The sequence below is a fragment of the Lampetra fluviatilis genome, unplaced genomic scaffold (assembly GCF_964198595.1).
Source record: "Lampetra fluviatilis unplaced genomic scaffold, kcLamFluv1.1 SCAFFOLD_335, whole genome shotgun sequence".
In the NCBI taxonomy this organism is placed as follows: Eukaryota; Metazoa; Chordata; class Hyperoartia; order Petromyzontiformes; family Petromyzontidae; genus Lampetra; species Lampetra fluviatilis.
Window position 1 is genome coordinate 92,501 of NW_027620447.1, and position 7,500 is coordinate 100,000.

Genomic DNA, 7,500 nt, shown 5'->3' on the forward strand with positions numbered 1-7,500 from the left:
AACGATGCCCCGTAACGCACATGAGAGCAATCCCGGCCAATTTCTCCCGTTTGATGGGGTCTATGTGTACAAATTTTGACTTTTTTGAGTGCACGTGCAAATCTGCTGAAAAAGCCTGTGGAAGTTTCACGGCGTTCGTACGATATTTGGCGACGCAAAAATGAGCGATTTCCCAGCTCGAGAGAATTCGGCGCGAGAGAAACGATGCCCCGTAACGCACATGAGAGCAATCCGGGCCAATTTCTCCCGTTTGATGGGGTCTATGTGTAAAAATTTTGACTTTTTTGAGTGCAGGTGCAAATCTGCTGGAAAAGCCTGTGGAAGTTTCACGGCGTTCGTACGATATTTGGCGACGCAAAAATGAGCGATTTCCAAGCTCGATGGAATTCGGAGCGAGAGAAACGATGCCCCGTAACGCACATGAGAGCAATCCGGGCCAATTTCTCCCGTTTGATGGGGTCTATGTGTAAAAATTTTGACTTTTTTGAGTGCACGTGCAAATCTGCTGAAAAAGCCTGTGGAAGTTTCACGGCGTTCGTACGATATTTGGCGACGCAAAAATGAGCGATTTCCCAGCTCGATGGAATTCGGCGCGAGAGAAACGATGCCCCGTAACGCACATGAGAGCAATCCCGGCCAATTTCTCCCGTTTGATGGGGTCTATGTGTAAAAATTTTGACTTTTTTGAGTGCACGTGCAAATCTGCTGAAAAAGCCTGTGGAAGTTTCACGGCGTTCGTACGATATTTGGCGACGCAAAAATGAGCGATTTCCCAGCTCGATGGAATTCGGCGCGAGAGAAACGATGCCCCGTAACGCACATGAGAGCAATCCCGGCCAATTTCTCCCGTTTGATGGGGTCTATGTGTACAAATTTTGACTTTTTTGAGTGCACGTGCAAATCTGCTGAAAAAGCCTGTGGAAGTTTCACGGCGTTCGTACGATATTTGGCGACGCAAAAATGAGCGATTTCCCAGCTCGATGGAATTCGGAGCGAGAGAAACGATGCCCCGTAACGCACATGAGAGCAATCCCGGCCAATTTCTCCCGTTTGATGGGGTCTATGTGTACAAATTTTGACTTTTTTGAGTGCACGTGCCAATCTGCTGGAAAAGCCTGTGGAAGTTTCACGGCGTTCGTACGATATTTGGCGACGCAAAAATGAGCGATTTCCCAGCTCGATGGAATTCGGCGCGACAGAAACGATGCCCCGTAACGCACATGAGAGCAATCCGGGCCAATTTCTCCCGTTTGATGGGGTCTATGTGTAAAAATTTTGACTTTTTTGAGTGCAGGTGCAAATCTGCTGGAAAAGCCTGTGGAAGTTTCACGGCGTTCGTACGATATTTGGCGACGCAAAAATGAGCGATTTCCAAGCTCGATGGAATTCGGAGCGAGAGAAACGATGCCCCGTAACGCACATGAGAGCAATCCGGGCCAATTTCTCCCGTTTGATGGGGTCTATGTGTAAAAATTTTGACTTTTTTGAGTGCAGGTGCAAATCTGCTGAAAAAGCCTGTGGAAGTTTCACGGCGTTCGTACGATATTTGGCGACGCAAAAATGAGCGATTTCCCAGCTCGAGAGAATTCGGCGCGAGAGAAACGATGCCCCGTAACGCACATGAGAGCAATCCGGGCCAATTTCTCCCGTTTGATGGGGTCTATGTGTAAAAATTTTGACTTTTTTGAGTGCACGTGCAAATCTGCTGGAAAAGCCTGTGGAAGTTTCACGGCGTTCGTACGATATTTGGCGACGCAAAAATGAGCGATTTCCCAGCTCGATGGAATTCGGCGCGAGAGAAACGATGCCCCGTAACGCACATGAGAGCAATCCCGGCCAATTTCTCCCGTTTGATGGGGTCTATGTGTAAAAATTTTGACTTTTTTGAGTGCACGTGCAAATCTGCTGAAAAAGCCTGTGGAAGTTTCACGGCGTTCGTACGATATTTGGCGACGCAAAAATGAGCGATTTCCCAGCTCGATGGAATTCGGAGCGAGAGAAACGATGCCCCGTAACGCACATGAGAGCAATCCCGGCCAATTTCTCCCGTTTGATGGGGTCTATGTGTACAAATTTTGACTTTTTTGAGTGCAGGTGCAAATCTGCTGAAAAAGCCTGTGGAAGTTTCACGGCGTTCGTACGATATTTGGCGACGCAAAAATGAGCGATTTCCCAGCTCGATGGAATTCGGCGCGACAGAAACGATGCCCCGTAACGCACATGAGAGCAATCCGGGCCAATTTCTCCCGTTTGATGGGGTCTATGTGTAAAAATTTTGACTTTTTTGAGTGCAGGTGCAAATCTGCTGGAAAAGCCTGTGGAAGTTTCACGGCGTTCGTACGATATTTGGCGACGCAAAAATGAGCGATTTCCAAGCTCGATGGAATTCGGAGCGAGAGAAACGATGCCCCGTAACGCACATGAGAGCAATCCGGGCCAATTTCTCCCGTTTGATGGGGTCTATGTGTAAAAATTTTGACTTTTTTGAGTGCAGGTGCAAATCTGCTGAAAAAGCCTGTGGAAGTTTCACGGCGTTCGTACGATATTTGGCGACGCAAAAATGAGCGATTTCCCAGCTCGAGAGAATTCGGCGCGAGAGAAACGATGCCCCGTAACGCACATGAGAGCAATCCGGGCCAATTTCTCCCGTTTGATGGGGTCTATGTGTAAAAATTTTGACTTTTTTGAGTGCACGTGCAAATCTGCTGGAAAAGCCTGTGGAAGTTTCACGGCGTTCGTACGATATTTGGCGACGCAAAAATGAGCGATTTCCCAGCTCGATGGAATTCGGCGCGAGAGAAACGATGCCCCGTAACGCACATGAGAGCAATCCCGGCCAATTTCTCCCGTTTGATGGGGTCTATGTGTAAAAATTTTGACTTTTTTGAGTGCACGTGCAAATCTGCTGAAAAAGCCTGTGGAAGTTTCACGGCGTTCGTACGATATTTGGCGACGCAAAAATGAGCGATTTCCCAGCTCGATGGAATTCGGAGCGAGAGAAACGATGCCCCGTAACGCACATGAGAGCAATCCCGGCCAATTTCTCCCGTTTGATGGGGTCTATGTGTACAAATTTTGACTTTTTTGAGTGCAGGTGCAAATCTGCTGAAAAAGCCTGTGGAAGTTTCACGGCGTTCGTACGATATTTGGCGACGCAAAAATGAGCGATTTCCCAGCTCGAGAGAATTCGGCGCGAGAGAAACGATGCCCCGTAACGCACATGAGAGCAATCCGGGCCAATTTCTCCCGTTTGATGGGGTCTATGTGTAAAAATTTTGACTTTTTTGAGTGCAGGTGCAAATCTGCTGGAAAAGCCTGTGGAAGTTTCACGGCGTTCGTACGATATTTGGCGACGCAAAAATGAGCGATTTCCAAGCTCGATGGAATTCGGAGCGAGAGAAACGATGCCCCGTAACGCACATGAGAGCAATCCGGGCCAATTTCTCCCGTTTGATGGGGTCTATGTGTAAAAATTTTGACTTTTTTGAGTGCACGTGCAAATCTGCTGAAAAAGCCTGTGGAAGTTTCACGGCGTTCGTACGATATTTGGCGACGCAAAAATGAGCGATTTCCCAGCTCGATGGAATTCGGCGCGAGAGAAACGATGCCCCGTAACGCACATGAGAGCAATCCCGGCCAATTTCTCCCGTTTGATGGGGTCTATGTGTAAAAATTTTGACTTTTTTGAGTGCACGTGCAAATCTGCTGAAAAAGCCTGTGGAAGTTTCACGGCGTTCGTACGATATTTGGCGACGCAAAAATGAGCGATTTCCCAGCTCGATGGAATTCGGAGCGAGAGAAACGATGCCCCGTAACGCACATGAGAGCAATCCCGGCCAATTTCTCCCGTTTGATGGGGTCTATGTGTACAAATTTTGACTTTTTTGAGTGCACGTGCCAATCTGCTGGAAAAGCCTGTGGAAGTTTCACGGCGTTCGTACGATATTTGGCGACGCAAAAATGAGCGATTTCCCAGCTCGATGGAATTCGGCGCGACAGAAACGATGCCCCGTAACGCACATGAGAGCAATCCGGGCCAATTTCTCCCGTTTGATGGGGTCTATGTGTAAAAATTTTGACTTTTTTGAGTGCAGGTGCAAATCTGCTGGAAAAGCCTGTGGAAGTTTCACGGCGTTCGTACGATATTTGGCGACGCAAAAATGAGCGATTTCCAAGCTCGATGGAATTCGGAGCGAGAGAAACGATGCCCCGTAACGCACATGAGAGCAATCCCGGCCAATTTCTCCCGTTTGATGGGGTCTATGTGTACAAATTTTGACTTTTTTGAGTGCACGTGCAAATCTGCTGAAAAAGCCTGTGGAAGTTTCACGGCGTTCGTACGATATTTGGCGACGCAAAAATGAGCGATTTCCCAGCTCGATGGAATTCGGAGCGAGAGAAACGATGCCCCGTAACGCACATGAGAGCAATCCCGGCCAATTTCTCCCGTTTGATGGGGTCTATGTGTAAAAATTTTGACTTTTTTGAGTGCAGGTGCAAATCTGCTGGAAAAGCCTGTGGAAGTTTCACGGCGTTCGTACGATATTTGGCGACGCAAAAATGAGCGATTTCCAAGCTCGATGGAATTCGGAGCGAGAGAAACGATGCCCCGTAACGCACATGAGAGCAATCCGGGCCAATTTCTCCCGTTTGATGGGGTCTATGTGTAAAAATTTTGACTTTTTTGAGTGCAGGTGCAAATCTGCTGAAAAAGCCTGTGGAAGTTTCACGGCGTTCGTACGATATTTGGCGACGCAAAAATGAGCGATTTCCCAGCTCGAGAGAATTCGGCGCGAGAGAAACGATGCCCCGTAACGCACATGAGAGCAATCCGGGCCAATTTCTCCCGTTTGATGGGGTCTATGTGTAAAAATTTTGACTTTTTTGAGTGCACGTGCAAATCTGCTGGAAAAGCCTGTGGAAGTTTCACGGCGTTCGTACGATATTTGGCGACGCAAAAATGAGCGATTTCCCAGCTCGATGGAATTCGGCGCGAGAGAAACGATGCCCCGTAACGCACATGAGAGCAATCCCGGCCAATTTCTCCCGTTTGATGGGGTCTATGTGTAAAAATTTTGACTTTTTTGAGTGCACGTGCAAATCTGCTGAAAAAGCCTGTGGAAGTTTCACGGCGTTCGTACGATATTTGGCGACGCAAAAATGAGCGATTTCCCAGCTCGATGGAATTCGGAGCGAGAGAAACGATGCCCCGTAACGCACATGAGAGCAATCCCGGCCAATTTCTCCCGTTTGATGGGGTCTATGTGTACAAATTTTGACTTTTTTGAGTGCACGTGCAAATCTGCTGAAAAAGCCTGTGGAAGTTTCACGGCGTTCGTACGATATTTGGCGACGCAAAAATGAGCGATTTCCCAGCTCGATGGAATTCGGCGCGAGAGAAACGATGCCCCGTAACGCACATGAGAGCAATCCCGGCCAATTTCTCCCGTTTGATGGGGTCTATGTGTAAAAATTTTGACTTTTTTGAGTGCACGTGCAAATCTGCTGAAAAAGCCTGTGGAAGTTTCACGGCGTTCGTACGATATTTGGCGACGCAAAAATGAGCGATTTCCCAGCTCGATGGAATTCGGCGCGACAGAAACGATGCCCCGTAACGCACATGAGAGCAATCCGGGCCAATTTCTCCCGTTTGATGGGGTCTATGTGTAAAAATTTTGACTTTTTTGAGTGCACGTGCAAATCTGCTGAAAAAGCCTGTGGAAGTTTCACGGCGTTCGTACGATATTTGGCGACGCAAAAATGAGCGATTTCCCAGCTCGAGAGAATTCGGCGCGAGAGAAACGATGCCCCGTAACGCACATGAGAGCAATCCGGGCCAATTTCTCCCGTTTGATGGGGTCTATGTGTACAAATTTTGACTTTTTTGAGTGCACGTGCAAATCTGCTGAAAAAGCCTGTGGAAGTTTCACGGCGTTCGTACGATATTTGGCGACGCAAAAATGAGCGATTTCCCAGCTCGATGGAATTCGGCGCGACAGAAACGATGCCCCGTAACGCACATGAGAGCAATCCGGGCCAATTTCTCCCGTTTGATGGGGTCTATGTGTAAAAATTTTGACTTTTTTGAGTGCACGTGCAAATCTGCTGAAAAAGCCTGTGGAAGTTTCACGGCGTTCGTACGATATTTGGCGACGCAAAAATGAGCGATTTCCCAGCTCGAGAGAATTCGGCGCGAGAGAAACGATGCCCCGTAACGCACATGAGAGCAATCCGGGCCAATTTCTCCCGTTTGATGGGGTCTATGTGTAAAAATTTTGACTTTTTTGAGTGCAGGTGCAAATCTGCTGAAAAAGCCTGTGGAAGTTTCACGGCGTTCGTACGATATTTGGCGACGCAAAAATGAGCGATTTCCCAGCTCGATGGAATTCGGCGCGAGAGAAACGATGCCCCGTAACGCACATGAGAGCAATCCGGGCCAATTTCTCCCGTTTGATGGGGTCTATGTGTAAAAATTTTGACTTTTTTGAGTGCACGTGCAAATCTGCTGAAAAAGCCTGTGGAAGTTTCACGGCGTTCGTACGATATTTGGCGACGCAAAAATGAGCGATTTCCCAGCTCGAGAGAATTCGGCGCGAGAGAAACGATGCCCCGTAACGCACATGAGAGCAATCCGGGCCAATTTCTCCCGTTTGATGGGGTCTATGTGTAAAAATTTTGACTTTTTTGAGTGCAGGTGCAAATCTGCTGGAAAAGCCTGTGGAAGTTTCATCCGACGAAAAAAGCACGTTCTCGAGAAAGCAGGAGAGCTAAGTCATTCACAAATTAGCTGGATTTGGCTTGTGGTTCGTTTCCCAAGTAACAGAGCGGCATCAACCTTTAAGTGCACGCCAGTACATCCCCGTGGGATACAGGGGGTCTCGGCGGACTTTGCTCGGGGGAAAAACGTCGAGGTGAGCCGCCTGGCCATGCTGTTCATGGGTCTCTCCTTTTTAAGTTTCGCCTGCCAATTTATTTTCTCTAGCGGTTTTATACACTAGCACTCGATGTTTTGGGAAAGGAATACAATTGTTCAAAAAACGTCTTCGCAATTCATGTCGTTAGATTGCTAATGAAAATTCGTAAAAAAACGTACACGCCATACATGTTCTTTGCTTCCCTCTCGATACAAGTGAAGGGGAAAAACAGCCTTAACGGTTGCTAAAAAAATCGCCCTTTACATATACATGGGTCGTCTTCCCCTCTCGACAACGGAGACAAGTAACCCACGCCAGGCACTGTCAGTAACTGCCATAGATCTGCTTTAAAATGCCCATTCGTCTTGCGTCGCTCACGTTCCCGGAGCTTTGGGTAATGTCTGAGGCCTATCCCCGCTAATTTCTACCGTTTGTCGGTAGCTGTCTGTAAAAATATAGCATACACCAAAACGAGAAAATATTTCCATCGCACCTGCACAAGTGTATGGACAATGGCAATCTTCATGCGATGCATAAGTGGTGTGTGTCAGCAGGTTTTGTTTCCCAAGTTTTCCGTGAATGAGCG